This window comes from Wyeomyia smithii, chromosome 1 (assembly GCF_029784165.1).
Source record: "Wyeomyia smithii strain HCP4-BCI-WySm-NY-G18 chromosome 1, ASM2978416v1, whole genome shotgun sequence".
Lineage (NCBI taxonomy): Eukaryota > Metazoa > Arthropoda > Insecta > Diptera > Culicidae > Wyeomyia > Wyeomyia smithii.
The window spans coordinates 17,482,764-17,503,668 of NC_073694.1; the positions used below are offsets into that span (position 1 = coordinate 17,482,764).

Here is a 20,905-nt window from a genome sequence, read left to right on the forward strand (position 1 = left end):
TTTCCTCCGTTTTGCCACCCTCCGGGTGCCTTCGATTTCGGTTTTCGACTATGAGTGTGTGTGTAGGTATGTTTGCTTTTTCACGATTATTTCAACTGTCAGATTGGACTCATAATTGAAAGTAAACAACACTCTTGCGGGGTGTTTGAGCTCCGGACGGACGACTGACTGAGTTTGAAGTTTTGGTAATGGCTTAAGAGCCATCGTACTTAATGGATATCGGTTGAAGGTGATGTTTTCCTAGCCTAATGAATTGGGATTTCTTATTTATAGTTTATAAGTATTTTTCCTAGTTTGTTGTGCAGAAGAAACAGCTGCACAGGAAATGTTTACTAGTTAAAGCCTGATTTCTGAACGATGGGTAATTTGGCTTTGTTTTTTGTTTACATTGCGTTAGTGCTTATTCTAATATTAACGTGCCAATTATTCACCCTCGTCAACTACCCGCTAACTAACGAAATCAAATTATTTTTGAGATGAAAAAATTTTAAAGCACCAGTAATAAATAAGTTTATAATTAATAAACTGCTAAAAACCAAATGAAAAATCCAACGTATAGTTCGCCTATAATAACCAAACGCCTACAGAGCATCCATAATTAAAACCAGAAGTAGAAAACTAACAGTAGAATTTTGAAAAAAAAGAAGAGGTTGTTTATAAGACACGACCGCAAGGTTAACATAGAATTACGACAGCCTGTCTTGTGTCAATACATTTTTTGCAAGAGGTTTCTAAATACACTCGATTGGGGTTAATCAATTTAATGGTGTGAAGCGGTATATTTTTTTGTACGTTTTTTTTTCGTATATTATTTTTGCTTTAAAAATGAACGAAATCCGTTGGAAACTGACTGAGTTTAGAACATATGAATGTGGGCAATTTTCATAACGCTCTCGATGTTTTCGGTTTTACAATTTGTACCAACATATATGCAACATATATGCCGTAAGACGTAATTCTATGTCAAAAGCGCACTAATCGATGTGCTTAAGTTGACTCTGTTGAAAGTATAATGAAAAATGAAAAGAAACTGTATTAGTTAATTCATAAATGCTTCATGATCGCGTGAAATATCCGCTCTGGCATAATGAATCACAGTATATTCTGGTTTAGAGCTATCTTCTGAATAGCCACGCCTTAATTTCAAGTTCCCACATTTTGTCCTAGTTTCGAAATATGGATGCACAATCAATGATTTCTTGTGGACATTCTGTCGAGCCGGTGGAAAACCTGAATGATCCCTCAGGTTGAAGGCTTTCTAATAAAAATCATATCTGTCGAGCCGGACTGATAGAGCTCTCATAAAGGCAACAAAATAACATGTATCGTGACTTGGTGCGGTTTGAAAGAACACAATGTTCCCGTCTCCTCTGTCTAATAGATGCAGATTGTTGCGTGTTTTATATTGCCGATGGTAGACATGAGTATGAAAGTCGAAATTCTGCTGTGATGTCAAACTATAACCGTCTTCTTCAAGACGTTACATCCTTGTTAATGAAGTGTTGTGAATTTTCTATACCGGACTCAGCACCGTGAGCAGAACGTGCCGAACTTTTCTGTTTGAAATCGGATTTGTTTCGTATACACCGCCGATTATGCACAGTATCAACAAATCGTAATGAACATCACACTGATGTGCATTTGCAGCAGCATCAAACCACAGTTTCATTTTAATAATAACCATTCATTATACTCTTCCAAATACATGTAGTAGCCTTGAAAAAGTCCGATTACTGCAATTGAAATTTTTATTCAAATATCGCATAAATGCTCCATGGTCAGATCGCGTGCGATATCCGCTCTGACATAATTTTTTCGAACGTTGTAGAATGATATAACTGGAAATAGATGTGTGACTTATTTATTCCCGGTTGTACCATTCTCCAACGTTCGAAAAATTTTATATCGTATGTCGCAATACTAATGTATGAGAAATAAATTTCATTTTATTCTGGTTTAGAGCTATCTTCTGTATGGCCCCGCCTTAATTTCAAGTTCCTACAGTTTGTCTCAGTTTCGTAATACGGATACATAAAAAATGATTTCTTGTGGACATTCTGTCGAGCTGGACCGATAGAGCTCTCGTAAAGGCAACGAAATACCAACCACCAACACGTTCTCGAGGCAATGTTGAATTTTTCTTGCCTTGCAAATGCTGAAATTTGCAGCTTTAAGTTTGTTACACAAGATGAAAAATCTTAGCTACTTCAATCACATAATTGTAGAGCACCAAAAAGTGCTATTATATTTCACAACAGTAACAACACTGGCAAGTTTGTTCAATTATCATCATTTCGGATAACCATTCGCCGATGATTTTAGTTTTCCCGTTTTCTCTAGTAGAATTGCCTGCCATTTCCAACAATTCTGCAGCTACCGAAAACTCCGTAACAGCCACCAGACAGACAAGTGCCTAAGTATCAACGTGCCCAGCGTGATCAGCCAGAAATTGAAACCCGGTTTGCGACATTTGCGTTTCGACGTGACTGGCAATTTTCAATAGTACAATAGTTCGAAAAATCAGATAACAATTTTCTGCATTTGGACGGGTGCTTAGATGATTTTCCAATCGATTGCTGCAAAAATGACGGAAATTGGTTGGACACTGACTTAGTTTAAGACGTTTGAAAATGGACAATTTTCGTGACGCTCTCGATGTTTTCGAAATTGGATCCCTGTATTGAAGTTGGACCCCTGTACGTGTTGCCGTAAGACGTAATTCTACGTCAAAAAAATATAAATAAGATTTACTATAGCGCTTAAAATTATGCACAATTCACCTCAAAATAGGACAAAAATATTTTAAATACTCAAATCATCTGAAGCATCTAAAGCAAAAAAACGACGCTCAATGTTCTTGAAGAGGCAAATTAAAACTACAAGGTATACAGCCCTAGGGTTGTATGAAATTATGGTAAAGCTTAGAATAATAATATATAACAATTTTGAAATGTAACAAGAGATTCTGAATGAATCTTAGTAAATAAACAAAAAATTCACAAGCATTCGCAGGCTCTTACTCTTCCATAAATGTATATATTAAGGAATTTACTCTTTCGATATTATCCGGTCACTATTATTCAGTGAATATCGAAGATAAAATAAATAAATATCCGTTGCAAAAATTCACAATTCTTGTTGAGTAATTTATGGTAATCATATTTATGAGATAAACTTTCAATCTCCATCAACAGCAGCATTGCAGTTTTTCCTCGATTGCACACGTACGAACAAAAGTGTACCACTGAAATACGAATAGTACCGCTTCAGTGCGAATAGAAGTGTACCGCAGAAATGTACGAATAGAAGAGTACCGCTGCAACCATAGACGACGAGAGACCTGCGGTTCTTTACTCCACTGGTACTGATGCTTTTACCGGCATGTTTTCTTTCAAGACATCAGTTTTTATTAGGTTCTGAAGGCAGGTTTAGAAATTGTTCAAGAATGGGGATTGTTTCAAACTTTTTGGAGAACTTTTACTTTCGAGACATCATATTAGTCTAAGCTCATGAAAGCAAAAAAAAAAATTAAAAAAATTAAATAAAATTAAAATTTTATTTTATTTTATCTTCGATATTCACTAAATAATCGTGACCGGATAGTATCGAAAGAGTAATTTTCTAAACACATTCATTTATAGAAGAGTAAGAGCCTGCGAATGCTTGTCATTTTTTTGTTTATTTACTAAGATTTATTCAGAATCTCTTTTTACATTTCAAAATTGTTAGATGATATATTATTATTCTAAGCTTTACCATAATAAACGTATGATAGCTGTCTTCGTAATACAGCGAATGTAGTTGTAGGCAAATGAAAAAAATTGTCAAGCAAAAAACCAAAAATGTAATTGTGGATTGTTACGATTTTTTGCTGGAACTTGTTAATAATTTTGTTTAAAATATCCTTTTATGTTTTCCAATTAATGAACCTTTGTAAGGGCTTCCATATTATTTTGAAAGTAAGATCCATATTATAGATCTAATTTAATCAGAGTTAAAGAAGACAAAACCATTCATTATGATAACGTAAGTATTATTGGATTTAGTTTTTAAGGATATAGAGTTAATTCTGACTTTGACGCATTACGAGAAATTCTTGGTGCTTCTTCAACAAGCACGATATGCTTGTGCCTTGTCAAGTACATGTTGTTTTCACAAAAAAAAAAACTACAGGTATAATATCGCCAAATATAAACGTTATTATTCCGAGGGGAGGCTGAGAATAAAAATACGTACAGTCGCTGAGCAAACACATTGATTCTGTCTGCAGACTCTGTATATTTTGTAACAAAAAATCCCCTAATTACAGTGTTTAGTCCCACGTCACCATTCATACAACCCTAGGGCTGTATACCTTGTAGTATTTTATCAATTTTACCGCTTAGCAATGAAATTAGAGTGATAACTAGCATATTACAAAATTGTTATACATTTTATCTATCCAACAACATATTGCTTATTGTTATCCATCATGTTGGTATGCTGTTATTAACGTTTGAAATCTGACGCAACATTTGCCAGTTTCATTTCAAATTTTACAGAATGCATCCCAGTATTGTAAACAAAGACGTAGTCCCGCGTCAAAACCAAACTAGTCTCTTATTAATTATAGAATCGTAGAAAAATGGCCAGCAACAATAAATTTCGAAATACGGTTCTAGCGAAACTGTTTGTAAAAATGGGTTCCTTGATCTACAAATTGTCCTGATTGGAGTCTATAATAAAAAAAATCTATCAATAATCGAAAAGGTTCGTGAATTTAGTATAGAACACGAGAGTATGAAAAATGCCAGCAAATTCTAAAGTTAAGACAGCGTTGAAACCTTTAAAAGAATAGAAATATTCCCAGTTTCTGACAATTCCGAACACTTTTTCGATTTCAGAAATCAACAAACAAAATCGCACGTTCACTGTACTTTTGGGGCTTCTACTCCACAAACCTCATACGATACGGGTGGGTTGAAAAAGTGATGCCACCGTAGCTTGCATCCCGCAGGCAGCTCTGGTGTTAACTGAGCAGGCATCCACTAGAAGAAATGCATGACACCCAGCTCAGGACAAAAAAAAAACCCTTTCATGTCGACAAATGGCTGCTTAGATCGGTTTGCATGACGGTTTTGATACGGAGGTTCTCTATCATGCTAATCTGAGCTTGAGTCTGTGCTTGTTGCGTTTGAATCTGTCACTTCGTTTCTAACAGTACGATTACGGGTTTTGGAAACATATGTTCGCATAGATTTTGATATTTTGCTTGACATCAACGTATGCCCATTTTTGTTTAGATCGCTTCAATGTTTTCAATGCCCAATGGTAAGCCCTTGTTAACATTTCCTAAAACTCCAAACGCAAATGTTCAAACGAGAACCACAAATTCGCTTGCGTGATAAACGGCAATTATCGAAATCAGACACGAAACTTTCTCCTCTGGCCGTAAATGTTTATACGACGGCGGGTGATAAGGACCCTCCCGTCGGCCGTCTCTCGTCTGATCTACCTGCCTGCCAGTCCACAGTTCAGCCAACAGTCGTAAAATGGCAAACCGCGTGCATTACCGTGTTGCCGTCGGATCCTACTTACACGGTTCTTGACAAATTTATGCCCCTCTCAAGTGGTTAATTAAATAACGAAGGGCGAAAAAACGTTTCCCCCCTGTTGCAAGCGAAGCCGACTAGTGTTTGTTTTACAACCTGCTGACTGGTATTCGGTGCTACCGTTTCGTACCGGGATCCAACGCGGGGGATCCGACTTCAGCTAACCACCGCCGCTTGCTCAGTGGAGGGAGGCAAACAGCAGTGGACTACTTTGTGTTTTGCCATAAAATTAATCGCGGTTAGGGGCTTCCAAGCCGCCTGGCAGTCAGGGCTGGTTATGGCTTATGGGAAAAATTTTACCGGTTGCTATGATTTTTGCTGCTTTCGCAGAACACGGTGGTCTTGCTATAGTTTGCACTTTTGTTACTGTTAAGCCTGCATTACACAATTTAATTGACATCATGATTGTTGTTTGCCCGCGTTTGTCATAATAAAAAATTGGAGAGTGACAATTATCTTTGACCAAACTTTTATCTGTCAACTAGAAGTGACAAATATTTGACGCTTGGTCAAAGAGTGTAAAACAGCCTTTAAAAGTATCTATTATTTTTTGTTCACACAACATTTATTTGACACGGCACAATATATCTATTATTTGTCGCAAGCTATGATTCACCAGCAAAACATCACAACTGGCCTCCTTCTGTACTCACAACAAACAAGTGAAAACCCCAACAAAATTTTGCTTGGCGAAACCTTACCCACGACAACGATTCGTCAACGTTACTTGCACCATTTGGTTGGCAATTTTTGTTTACCATAACAAAAACAGGCAAACCTGTTGAGCCATCAGCAGCAGGTCATTTCCGAACGACGATGCTGCTGCTGTACCGTTGCTGGCGGTAGCAAATATTTTCCCTTCAATAAATTTGATGTATTTACGATGTCAATACCGATCCGATTGCTGCACGTATGCTGTCACGATAGGCAGGCAAATATGCCAATCGTCGGAGGAGAGAGAGCGGCGAGTGGGTAAACAAACAAATCTGAGCAAATAAAATAAAATATTTCTCTCCTCAGCCCGGCTTTTGGCCCGAGATTGATGGCAAGGTTTGTATAGTTTCGCTCCATCAGTGCATCAATCAATTTTGTTTCTTGTGCCCCCTCTCTGGGTGCAAGCGCTAATTATCAACCCAATCAGTGTGCACACATGGCAATGCAGCAGATTATCAGCAGCAGGATTTGTGTTATTTACATTTACTTTTGTGTCCTCTGCTGGCTAAATCTGCGCCGATCGCAGCAGGCGGTTATGGAGGTATGTCTGTTTATTATCGCAAGTGGACTAATCCTCCTCTGAGATCGCAGCAGCCGTAATCCGTTTACGCTAATGAGTGCCAATTGTTTGTGAGGGTTTACTTTGTATCAGTTCTTGGACCAATTTTACTATATCATTGTTTTAGAATTTTTATTTAGGGACTGTATGCGTATAATGGACCCTGTGCGTATAGTGGATCCCTCTGGTATATTTTTGCATTTGTTTCTTGTCATTATCATATAAATGCCATTATTAATATCTTTCACGAAAAACTATAACATACTATAAATAAAGATGATATGAATTTTCCAAATTTCTACAAGAAAATAGCAAAAATAACTAATTTTCATTCAGCACAGCATAACACAGCGGTTTGTAAGCCATTTTATAAGCAGTGACAAATTATATTCTATTTTTTTTTTCTTCACATAACATTTATTTGACACGGCACAAATACAATTTAATGTTTAACGGCGCCAATTATATCTGATGACTTAAAAACTAAAGCAAATTTTTTATCCTCGCTGCCGACTACGAGCTGAAATTAAGTCTAACTTAAAACTAGCATGGGATTTCCAATCAGTGTTTTGTTGTTCAATGGTCGTCTGATAATCGTCGAATGGCATGTATGGATTCGTTCTGCTGAGCCACGATGTCGTGAGTTGGGACAGAGGCTCGTAGTCCTTGGGTCCTGGTTCTATTGTGCGGGGTCTGGTTGCTGGTTTTGTGCTTAAGGTTCAAACGTGTTCTTGTCGTTTTGTTGGGTGTAGACGGAGGGGAACGGGACTAGACTGGGGCGTGGATGGATTTCAGGAAAACGTATATAAGGGACATGTAGGATAGGTCACGGCTCGCCAAGACATCACGAACAGGAACAGCCGGCTGTCTACCCTCGGCCTGCAGGGAAGCTATTAATTTAGACCTGGCGTCACGGTGTACAGGGCATGACCAAACCACATGCTCTATGTCGTGATAACCTTCACCACAGGCACAGATACCACTTTCCCCGAGCCCAACACGACGGAGGAGCGCGTCAAATCTATAGTGATTGGACATAAGCCGGGACATCACGCAAATGAAATCCCGACCTACATCCAACCCCTTGAACCACGGGTTCGTCGATACTTTGGGGATTATGGAATGTAACCACCTTCCCAATTCCCCTCTGGTCCAAGCATTTTGCCAACTGATGATCGTATTCTGACGTACAAGTGCGAAAAATTCATTAAAGGCAATTGGTCTTTCATAAATATCACCGTTTGTTGCGCCCACCTTAGCCAAAGAGTCCGCTTTCTCATTACCCGGTATCGAGCAGTGAGAAGGGACCCACGCTAAGGTAATCTGAGTAGATTTTTCGGATAAAGCACTCAGATGTTCCCGTATTTTCCCCAGGAAATACGTAGAGTGCTTAACATCTTTCATCGATCGGAGAGCCTCAATGGAACTGAGACTGTCCGTAAAGATGAAATAATGGTCCGTGGGCATTTTTTCGATAATCCCTAGGGTGTACTGAATTGCAGCTAATTCTGCGACGTAAACAGAAGCAGGATTATCGAGCTTATGGGAGACGGTTAAATTGTTATTGAAGATACCGAAGCCAGTGGACCCATCAAGAAGTGATCCGTCAGTGTAGTACATATTGTCGCAGTTGATGTTTCGATATTTATTGGAAAAAATTTTAGGGATCTGCTGCACGCGTAAATGATCCGGGATTCCGGGATCCAGTTTCTTCTATCATGGATGTATCGAAAAACACAGTAGAATCAGAAGTATTTGATAAGTCGACACGATTTGGAATATTCGAAGAAGGGTTAATATTTTGGGACATGTGATTGAAATACAATGTCATAAAACGGGTTTGAGAATGAAGTTCGATTAACCTTTCAAAATTTTCAATCACGGGACGGTTCAAGACCTCACATTTGATTAGAATACGAGAAGATAGGCTCCAGAAGCGGTTTTTCAATGGTAGTACTCCAGCTAAAACCTCCAAACTCATCGTATGGGTCGACTGCATGCAACCTAAGGCGATACGCAAACAACGATATTGTATTCGCTCCAGTTTGATCAAATGTGTGTTTGCTGCGGAGCGGAAGCAGAAACACCCGTATTCAATAACAGACAATATCGTTGTTTGGTAAAGCCTTATAAGGTCTCCTGGATGGGCTCCCCACCATTGTCCGGTTATTGTACGAAGAAAATTCACTCTTTGTTGACATTTTTTCATCAGATACCTCACGTGACAACCCCAGGTGCCTTTAGAGTCGAACCAGACACCAAGATATTTGTGTACCAAAACCTGAGAAATCGTTTTACCCATTAATTGTGTTTGAAGCTGAGCAGGTTCATGCTTCCTAGAAAAAACTACTATCTCAGTCTTCTCCGGAGAGAATTCGATACCTAGCTGTAAAGCCCAAGCAGACAAATTGTCCAAGGTATCTTGCAATGGTCCTTGCAAATCGGCAGCTTTGGCTCCTGTAACAGAGATTACACTGTCGTCTGCAAGTTGTCTTATCGTGCATGAATTTGCCAGACATTCGTCGATGTCATTTACATAAAAGTTGTAAAGAAGGGGGCTTAAACATGAGCCCTGGGGAAGACCCATGTAGCTAATGCGAAAAGTTGCCAAATCGCCATGCGTAAAATGCATGTGCTTTTCGGACAACAAATTGTGCAAAAAAATGTTCAAAATTGGAGAAAATCCTTGTCGGTGAAGTTTACCCGAAAGAATGTCAATAGAAACGGAATCAAAAGCCCCCTTAATGTCCAAGAACGCAGACGCCATTTGTTCTTTACGAGCATACGCCAGCTGAATATCTGTTGAAAGCAACGCAAGACAATCATTCGTCCCTTTGGCACGGCGGAAGCCAAATTGAGTTTCTGATAGTAGACCATTTGATTCGACCCAGTGGTCTAAACGACGGAGTATCATTTTTCCATCAATTTCCGGATACAGGATAGCATTGCAATCGGCCTATAAGAGTTGTGATTAGAAGCTGGTTTCCCTGGTTTTTGGATGGCGATCACCTTCACTTGCCTCCAATCCTGCGGTACAGTGTTTTGCTCCAGGAACTTATTGAACAAGTTCAACAAGCGCCTCTTGGCATTGCCGGGTAGATTCTTCAACAAGTTGAATTTGATTCTATCTAATCCAGGCGCGTTATTGTTACAGGACAGGAGGGCAACTGAAAATTCTGCCATCGTAAAAGGTGATTCTATCGCGTCGTGGCCCGGAGACGCATCGCGAACAATATTTTGCGCAGGAACAGAGTCCGGACATACTTTCCTGGCAAAATCAAATATCCACCTACTTGAAGACTCCTCGCTTTCGTTGACCGTTACGCGATTCCGCATTCTTCGGGCTGTGTTCCAAAGAGTGCTCATCGATGTCTCCCTCGACGTCTCGTTCACGAACCGACGCCAATATCCACGTTTCTTTGCTTTAGCCAAGCTTTTAAGCTTGGTATCAAGCTCCGAATACCGTAAATAGTCGCCAGGTATACCTCCCGTCTGGTAGGCCTTAAACGCGTCGGATCTTTGCGTGTAGACATCGGAGCACTCTTGGTCCCACCACGGAGTGGGAGGCCGTTCTTTGATCGTTACGCCGGGATATTTCTTCGTTTGGGCTTGCAACGCGGCGTCGAGAATCAAGCCCGCGAGGAGGTTGTATTCTTCAAGTGGTGAATGATGTTGAATCGACTCGACCGCTTTTGAAATCATTTCCTCGTATAACTTCCAATCGACATTTCGTGTGAGGTCATACGGAATGTCAATTGGTCGCATGCGAGTTGACCCGTTAGTAATTGAAATAAGAATAGGCAGATGGTCGCTACCGTGAGGATCGAGGATTACCTTCCATGTGCAATCCAACCGTAGCGACGTCGAACATAAGGATAGATCCAAAGCGCTTGGGCGCGCTGGAGGTTTCGGGATACGTGTCATTTCACCGTTGTTTAAAATAGTCATGTCGAAGTCATCGCAAAGGTTATAGATTAAAGAGGAGCGGTTATCATTGTATGGGGAACCCCAAGCCACGCCATGAGAGTTGAAGTCTCCCAAAATCAAACGTGGCGAGGGAAGAAGTTCTATTAAATCAAAGAGCAGCCGTTGCCCAACCTGTGCTCTGGGGGGAATATATATTGAGGCAATACAAAGCTCTTTACCTTGTATTGTCATTTGACATGCGACAACTTCGATGCCTGGAATCGAGGGGAGGTTAATACGATAGAAAGAATAGCACTTTTTAATCCCTAAAAGTACTCCTCCATATGGGGTGTCTCGATCAAGGCGAATAATATTAAAATCATGGAAGTTGAGATCAATATTTGAAGTAAGCCAAGTTTCACAAAGGGAAAATGCATCGCATTTGTTTTTATTTATCAAAACTTTAAACGAATCAATTTTTGGTAAAATACTTCTACAATTCCACTGTAAGACAGAGATAGAATCCTTCATATACGCAGTTGAATTAGGCATCGAAGGATACAATCGCTGCAAGGAGAGGCCATTGGGCAGTCAACTGCTTCAAAAATGATCTAACTGTTGGGAGGAATGCTGTAAGAAAAATTTTAATTGGATCGGGTACATTGAAAGTTTCAAAAATCCAGTCCACAATGTCAGAAAATTTCACTAATCCAGAGTTTGTTTCATCGACTGGGAGTGTAAAAGGAGCAACTGGGGTTTTAGATGTTCCTGGCAGTGCTGGGAACTCCTTCTGGGACTTTAAATTTGCCAGCCCAGGAGGAGTTTGCTTCGGTTTTTCCGCAGCACTGTTTGGTTTGTTTGTAACTTTCATTTCACTTTGAGAAATCTTAGGACCTTTTCTGGGAAGTTTAGGAGAGGAAATTTTTTTCCTCTTTCTAGACTCCCCAGGATTGGCGTAAGATGCTCCCGCTGGTGAATCGTCAGAATCGGTTTCATCAGAGGACAACAGATCGAAGGGGTTCGAAGTAACGGGAGAAGTGGTAACGGTCTTCTTCAGCATGTCAGCGTAGGAACGCTTTGAACGCTCTTTGAGAGACCGTTTTATTTTATCCCTGCGCTGCATGTACACCGCACATGTCGAGAGCTCATGCAGATTTTCTCCGCAGTGAATACACTTTTCAGCGTTAACACTGCAAGAATCTTCCGCATGAGACTCCCCACACTTGCCACAACGTGCCTTATTGCAGCAGTAGGCGGCTGTATGGCCTAACTGCTTGCAATTCAGGCAGTTCATGACGCGGGGCACGTAGAGCCTCACAGGGAGACGAACCCGGTGGATCGAGACGTGGCTTGGTAGTGCAGACCCGGCGAACGTAACTCGAAACGAGTCTGACGGAGTGTATACTGTTTTGCCACCGATGATCGATGCTGACCGCAATTGCTTGCAGTCGAGCACCTTTACTTCGGGACACGTTTTGTTCTTAAAGCACCCTTTGGCACTTTGCAGTATACACTCGACGGACAGACTCGAATCGGTTATGACACCGTCGATCTCCACGTCTCGTGCGGGTATGTAAACGCGATACTCGCGTGTGAAGAGCTCAGAGCAAGCTATATCGTTGGCCTCTTTCAGGTTACCGACCACGACACGGAGCTTGTTAGGCCGGACCTTGGAAATTTCGGTCACGCCCTTGTACTCCTTCGTCAGGTCTTTAGAAATCTGCAAGAGGTTCAACTTTTTCGATTTCGGTCCTGCCTTTGGCCGAAAATAAACAGTATAGCTGCCCTGGGCTCCGTCTGGGTAAAGCCTGGGGCGAGGGGGGACTGAAGAATGAACAGGGGAGGGGGTAACAGAAGGGTCAGGGTCAGAGGGGTTCGGGGATGGTGGCGCGGGAGGCGAGGGATCTACATCCATCGCGCTAAGTCTAGCGCACTAGCGCTGACAAGAACACGTACCTTTTTATTTCTCCCTTCCAGTAAGGTTGGTTGTCCGATCGTTCGAAGTAGCAGCCGTTACAGCCAGCAGCACCAATACAGCAGCACCAAACAGCCACCAGCAGCGAGCCAGGTGTGAGATCACTCCACACAGCGATACAACTCGCTGACACTGATGGCTTCTTCTTTTTCCTCGTTTGTGTCTCGTCCACTGCTGTAGCACAATCCAGCCAGCAGCCAAATCGGCTTACGCACCAGCTGGCAGTCACGATGCGAAACAGTTGCACAAAGGCACGACCTTGAACCCGGATTTATTTCACTTGACCAGGCAAACAATGCCAACACTTGTTCACACGTCTTTTGTTTTATACTCTATCGGACCGATCACCAAACACGTCCAGTACTGATGCGTGTTCGGCACAGAATGAAATTATATTCTATTGTTTTCCAAGCGAATTGTGTGTTACAAATATGATCTTGAACATGTTAATACCAAACACTAATACTAAATTTTACTTTGAAAACCTTTAAAACGAAGAAATACTGCAAGGTATACAGCCCTAGGGTTGTATGAAATGGTGACGTGGGACTAAACACTGTGATTGGGGGATTTTTTGTTACAAAATATACGGAACCTGCAGACAGAATCAAGGTGTTTGCTCAGCGACTGTACGTATTTTTATTGTCTGCCTCCCCTGGAAATCAGTTTTTTGAAATATATTCAACAACACTCAAAAGAATATCGTATATATTTGGCGATATTAGTATTAGCCTGTAGTATTCTTTTGTGCAAAAAACATATATTTGCCAAGAGAGCGGGGGTCTAGTGTGGTTGGTAACGTCTCCGCCAATCACGCTCGACGCCTGGGTTCGAATCCCACCGCCGACATAGGTGTCGATAGTTGTGAGGTGGCGTGATCCACTCACAACCAACCCAACTGGTCTAGATTCAATCCTAGCCGACACCGGGAGATTTTCTGAGGCGAAAAATCTCTGGGATCACGCCTTCTATCGCATGAGGAAGTAAAGCCGTTGGCGCCGGTCCGTTAATAAACGGGTCGTGAGTTAGGGTCCTGGGTGTGGAGTCGCCTCCCTGGGCGTCGATGATTGGCCACAACAGTGGCGGAACTAGACCGACGGAAAATAAGCGAGAATAAAAAAAAAATGTATTTGCCAAGGCACAAGCATATCATTCTTGTTGAAAAAGCTCCAAAAATTTCTCGTAATGCGTCAAAGTCAGAATTAACTCTATATCCTCGGAAACCAAATCCAATAATACTTACGTTATCATAATGAATGGTTTTGTCTTATTTGACTCTGATTAAACCAAATCTATGATATGGTTCTTACTTTTAAAATAATATAGAAGCTCTTACGAAGGTTAATTATCTGGCAAACATAAGAAGATATGTCTAACAAAATTATTAACAGGTTCCAGCAAAAAAACCATAACAATCAACAATTCCATTTTTGTTTTTTGCTTGACAATTTTTTTCATTTACCTACAACAACATTCGCTGTATTACGAAGACTGCTAATATACATACGTTCATTATAGTAAAGCTTTGAATAATAATATATCATCTAACCATTTGGTAATGTAACAGGAGATTCTAATGAATCTTAGTAAATAAACCAAAATTTAGCATTCGCATGCTTTTACTCTTCTATAAATGTGTTTATGTGGAATTTAGTCTTTCGATACTATCCGGTCACGATTATTTAGTGAATATCGAAGATAAAATTGAATAAATATCCGTTGCAAAATTTACAATTCTTGTTCAATAGTTAATGGTAATCGTATTTATAAGATAAACTTTCAATCACCATCAACAGCAGCATTGCTGTTTTTTCTCGATTGCACACGAATAGAAATGTACGCACAAAAGTGTATTAGTGCAATTTTAATAGTACCGCTGCAGTACGAATAGAAGTGTACCGCTGAAATGTACGAATAGAAGAGTACCGCTGCAATCATAGACGAAGAGAGACCTGCTGTTCTTTACTCCACTGGTGCTGCTGCTTTCACCGGCATGTTTTCTTTCAAGACATCAGTTTTTATGAGGTTTGGAATGTAGGTTTAGAAATTGTTCAAGAATGGAGATTGTTTCAAACTTTTCGGAAAACTTTTACCATCAAGACATCATTTTATTCTAAGCTCATGCAAGCAAAAATAAATTGACCTATTGGGACGGGGCAGACTCTGTCAATTTTTATATCGATATTGATACAGAGAATATCACGGGGAACGGATGGTGTCCATTCACGTCGTCTGTGCTAGAAATGCTCGCATGTAATTGGTTCATAGTTCGCGTAAGTTTCCCTGTAACTTTTTATCAATTTTCACCGTTGAGCAGTGAAGTAATAATGATAACTAGCATTTTAAAAAATGTTACACATTTTATCTATCCAACAACATATTGGTTATTGTTATCCATCATGTGGTTATGCTGTTATTAACGTTTGAAATCTGACGCAACATTTGCCAGTTTCATTTCCAATTTTACAGAATGCATCCCAGTATAGTCAAAAAACGTCAAAAAATTAAATAACACTTATTCACTGAGGGTCTATCAAAGGCATAATTCAGGTTACTATGTTGCGTATTTGACAACCCTTCATTTCTGTTCATTTATAAACAAAATCTGTAGTTTGCGTGTGCGTTGAAGTGAATATTCGTAAGCAAAATGGGGAATACCGATAAGTGTGAGTGTAATTACACGAAATAAGATGTGCAACAGTGTATTTTAGCGATCCAGAATCACGTTCCGATAAAAGAAACATATAGGCTGCATGAGCTCCCACGATACCGTAGAGTATAGCCTTGAAACTAGGACTGAAAAATCAAGGGAGGGCCCTCCAACTAAGCTAAAACCTTGGGTGCTACATTTCGCTATCGGAACTCGATCTTCTGTTTAGTATACACAAGCTTCACGGCCAACTGTTATTGAACACAATAATTGCGGGGTTAGCGCAACGATTCTACTGACACTAACAGTCTAAACCGAGCCGGGATTCCAACATACGACGATAGGCTCGTTAAATCAGCATCGTGGCCCACCGCGCCCGAATGCTGTTTGAAATTCAAACAAACAAAACCGTTGTCTATGAATTCAATAATTTTGGCCTCCAAAACCATTTTCTGCTTTAGCTCTTTTGGCTATTTTTAAAACTAAACCATCAAAATCCTTTCAACAAAAAACTTTAAAAAATGTGTAAATGTATTTGAAATTGAGGTTCTCAGAATTTATATTTGGGATGATGACTAATGAACCTTGGTACTAATAAAAGAAAACAACATTTCATGACCAAATATCATAACACTGGGCTACAAATGAAAAAAAAATGCAAGAACTTCTGAAGTGAATTAGTGTAAGTTGTAGGTCTTGTTGAGTGTGACATTCGCTCATACTAGAAATTTTCCAAATACCCCCAGAATCTGAAGTTATGATCAAAATACGATTTTTTGGACCTCAGTGCATACTTTTTTTTTACTCAGTCATTTCTGGACCGTTTTTCAATATTTTAGCAGTTTTTGAAAGAGAAATATGTACGGATTTGTAATAATTTCACTGGAACATGTTGAGTTATTTGAGTTTAAATCTTATTTTTAGACTTTTTGACGCAGTTTTTCAACTAAACTTGAAATTTGCCACCTGTTTTTGTGAGAAAGATACTACAAATACATTAAAATTTTGGAAGTATATTCAATGACGAATCAAACAAAAGTGGTTTTGTGAAAATCGGTGAATATTTAGCTGAGCTATATATTTTTTATGAAAACCAGTATTTTTGGCCTTTATCGCACAATTATTTCACGGTGCTACAAATGGAGAAAAAATGCAAGAACTTCTTAAGTGGCCTAGTGTAGGTTGGAGATCTTGTTGAGTGTAACATTCGCTCAAACTAGAAGTTTCCAAACACCTCTAAAATTTGAAGTTATGGTCAAAATTGTTTTGCCATTCAGCGCATACAATTTTTTTAACTCAGTCATATCTTGACCGATTTTCAATATTTTAGCAGTTTTGGAAATGGGATAAACAAAGTTTTTCGAATATTTACAGATTTAAATCTAAATTTTTTTTTACTTTTTCACGCAATTTTTCAACTTCCAAGTATTGAAAATCGGTCCAGAAATGACTGAGTTAAAAAAAGTTGTAAGCTCTGAGGTCCAAAAAACCGTATTTTGACCATAACTTCAGATTTTGGGGGTGTTTGGAAAATTTCTAGTATGAGCGAATGTTACACGCAACAAGACCTACAACCTACACTAGGTCACTTCAGAAGTTCTAAATCGCTGTAGCAATAATATGCGTATTATGGACCCGGGTCCACTATACGCATAGTGAACCCGGGTCCATAATAGGAAATAGGGTCCATTATGCGCACTTTAAGATCGGTAATAGTTATTGATAATTGGCAATAAAAATGGAACTTGACCAAAGAATTTTTAATTAGATTAGGTAAAAGACTCCATATTTTAACCAAATATAAGAATACTGCTTCAAAAATATTAAGAATTCGAGCCGTTTACATCTGAATTATGCAATACATCTACTAAGGGGTCCATTACTAGCATATGAACCCTAAGTACGCGTGGCAATTTAGTACGATGTACAAGAAAACTGCTGAAGCGTCCGTGTATCAACTAGCTGTTATGAAATATTTAGTAGTTGATAAAGTTCTTAAAATCATTGGAATTGCTAATGAAATAACAACAAAATGCGAACCATCCCGCACGTCACTGCAGTGACCGAGAATTAAACAAAATTACCGAGTGTGTTTGGAGGGTAGACAACCAAATTGTTCTCGAGTTGGATGGAGGCAGACATTAAGAGTGCAACTGTTGCGTATTTCATATTACCGATGTGCGACTCGAGAAAAAATCTGTTCGAGCCAGCGTTTACTTAGTGGTAGACATGAGTATCAAGTTTGAATTTTGCTGTGACGTCAAGCTATAACCATCTTTTTTTAGACGGTACATTCTTTTTAAATATGTGTTTTGAATTTTCTACAATGAATTCAGCATTGTTAGTAAAACGTATCGAAATTTTTTGTTTGAATAGTTTCGTACATACCGCTGTACAGTGGTCCAATAAGACAAATAGTGGAACTTAATTCCATAGCGCCTTTCACTTTCATTCTAGCTTAATAAAATCTTCGGAACAATTGTTTGTATGAATGACCCGCACTATCGCAAATTGTCAAAAAGTATGAGAAGTTTACTATACTAAAAATAAAAAAAACTAACTTTTTTTTGTTAAGAGATAGAAGAATAGTTTATTCAGCAAAGTTGTAGAAGATTCAAAAATATAAAACTTTGTTGAACAAATGAAAACCCTATCTTTTTTGGTATAAAGTTATAAAGTATATAACATGGAACGTACTTAAAAGTTAGTTTTTTGTCAGTTGCATTTTTGTCAGAGGAATTGTTGGGGCACACAAAATACATATTTTTGCTAAAGGCCATATATCTCCAGGACTTTTTTTTAACAAAGTTATATCATATTTTAGCTTATTTTTTCGAATATTTCAAAAACGTATGGGTCAAAAAGGGGCAAGTGGAATCATGATGTCAATACTTTTTCTTGAAGTTAAGCTGAGTTAAGCTTTAAGTTCCATTTGTCCCAATCCACCCATATTAGAGTACGGCGAGCATATGTTACAGTAGGTTTTCATATATCAAAAATACTAACTTTTTTGTGTTAGGAGATAGAGGAATGGTTAATTCGGCAAAGTTTTAGAACGTGCAAGAATATGAATCTTTGCTGAACAAACAAAATTCCTATCTTCATTGGGCACAGAGTTACAGAGTATTTTTTGTAAAAGTTACTTAAAAGTTAATTTTTTGCACTTAATTTTTGTTAGATACATGTTATAAGAAAACGTTGTTCTAAAGAAGCGTTTAAGCATACAAAACACACGTTTTTGTTGAAGACCACATATCTCCAGGACCTTTCCTTACAAATTTATAGCATGCTTTAGCATATTTTTTCGATAACTTTAAGAACGTATAAAGTAAAAAGGGGCAAGTAGAATCATATTGTAATACTTTTTCTCGAAGTTTAGCTCAAGTGCTCAGAACTGTTATAAGTTCCATGCGTCCCAATTCACTTAATCTTTATTCTATCTGTTGTTAAATTTATCGAAAAAATATGCTGAAATGTGCTATAACTTTGAAAGGAAAAGTCCTAGAGATGTGTGGTCTTCAACAAAAACGTATGTTTTGTATGCCCAAATGCTTCTTTAGAACAATGTTTTCTTGTAAAATGTAACTAACAAAAGTTAAGTACAAAAAACTAACTTTTAAGTAACTTTCATAGAATATACGCTGTAACTCTGTACTCAATGAAGATAGGAATTTCATTTGTTCAGCAAAGATTCAGATTTTTGCACGTTCTAAAACTTTGCCGAATAAACCATTCCTCTATCTCTTAACACAAAAAAGTTGATATTTGTGATATATGAAAACCTGCTGTAACATATGCTCGCCATACTCTAATATGAGTGGATTGGGACAAATGGAACCTAAAGGAGTTTATAGTACTTCAGCTTAACTTCAAGGAAAAGTATTGACATCATGATTCCACTTGTCCTTTTTTAACCTATACGTTTTTGAAATATTCGAAAAAATAAGCTAAAATATGATATAACTTTGTAAAGAAAAGTCCTGGAGATATATGGCCTTTACCAAAAATGTGTGTTTTGAGTTTCCTAACAATTCCTCCGAACAATATTTTCGTGTAAAATGCAACTAACAAAAGTTACACGCAAAAGTTGGATGGTGCGAAACCAGTACAAAATTGTGCGTTTTCAGTGCAATTGTTGATGTGGTTTGCAACCAGTACAATGATTGCGTGTTTGGTATAACGCAAAAAATGCTCTAGCGTTTTTTCTATGTATTTGGCCGCTTCAAACTACTACACTTGAAAAATTTCAACTGGTGTTAGTATCGACATGTTGATTTGTACTGGTATTGATAATGTTTTTCCAGAAGGCTGCTTTCGTCGACGCAGTGTAACCAGTAATCAATACTGATAATTTGTTCACTATTAGCTGAATAAGAATTTTACCTGATCGATTCAATCCCATGAACAAGATCATTCAAAAACAACATTGAGTTAATAACAATTAAAAAGATATTGTTTGTGTTAAAAAAATGCATTCAACTATGATTTCGTTGATTTTATTCATATGCGTTTGGTTCCACTGACTGGCATCAGCGAAAATTAACTTTCCGGCAACAATGAACGTTCAGAACACCAACAGAGCTGTCAAATCAAGGCATGTTTACAAGATGACATAAAAGCAGGGTGTATGAGTACACTGAAAAGTAAATCCAGTGTTGGCAGTTAACAGGAAAAACAGCGTAGCATACACTGAGAGAAAAACACTTGAGAATTTTATAAGTTACAACTTATGTACATGCATAATTTTTATATCATTACATATTGCCTGGGCGGTAAAAAATTAGAATCGGTCGGCGGTGGTAGATCCGCAAATGACAACCGCAGCTACCAAATCCATTATGACTGTAAGAAATCGTGCTGTTGGTTTTAGAATCAAGCGATCGATTTTTTAATTTCATAGTGAAATTCAATCAACGATATTTTTTTTACATAAGATCTTTTACAAAGTCTAAGTAAAACATTTTGAAACAAGTTGCAGATAAAAGAATTACAGTGATTCAGAATGTAACAAGAACAAACGTTTAAATTTGTATCATACGTTGTCAATTTCGGCAAAGTCTGACACTCCTGCAGCTAAAGATAATGAAAAAGACCCTTCAACTGAAGTAATTGTATCTATGGCAAATTTTACCATGGCGTCATATTATTCAACTTTGGATATCACAAGATATCACTCAGTGTGGGTTATGAACGGGGCACACATTTATTTACATTGAGCAATTGTTGAATATTTGTGCAGTTTGAAAATACAAGTTGTGTTTCCGCCTGCGTATGCTCCATTCTATATTCCGGTTGAATACATCGGCAAACGGAATTGATTACCTGCTGATTTACGGTAGATCGATATACTTGATGATATTTGTTGAAAATTTCGCCGATATACCAACTGTCATTGTAGCGATTTGGAGCGAATTTTAATTCTTTATTTAAAAATCGAAGGATAATGATATAAAGTTTTAAATAATCACATTTTGCTCAAAAAAATTACACTCTTTCAGATGATATATAAA

General features: G+C 38.5%; 1 protein-coding gene across 6 annotated transcripts in view; it reads left to right on the top strand.

Moving 5' to 3' along the window:
• LOC129727360 (LIM domain transcription factor LMO4.1) overlaps nucleotides 1–20,905 on the top strand; it is an 81,754-nt gene that overhangs the window by 11,526 nt on the left and 49,323 nt on the right. The gene's annotated exons all lie outside the window — the stretch shown is intronic.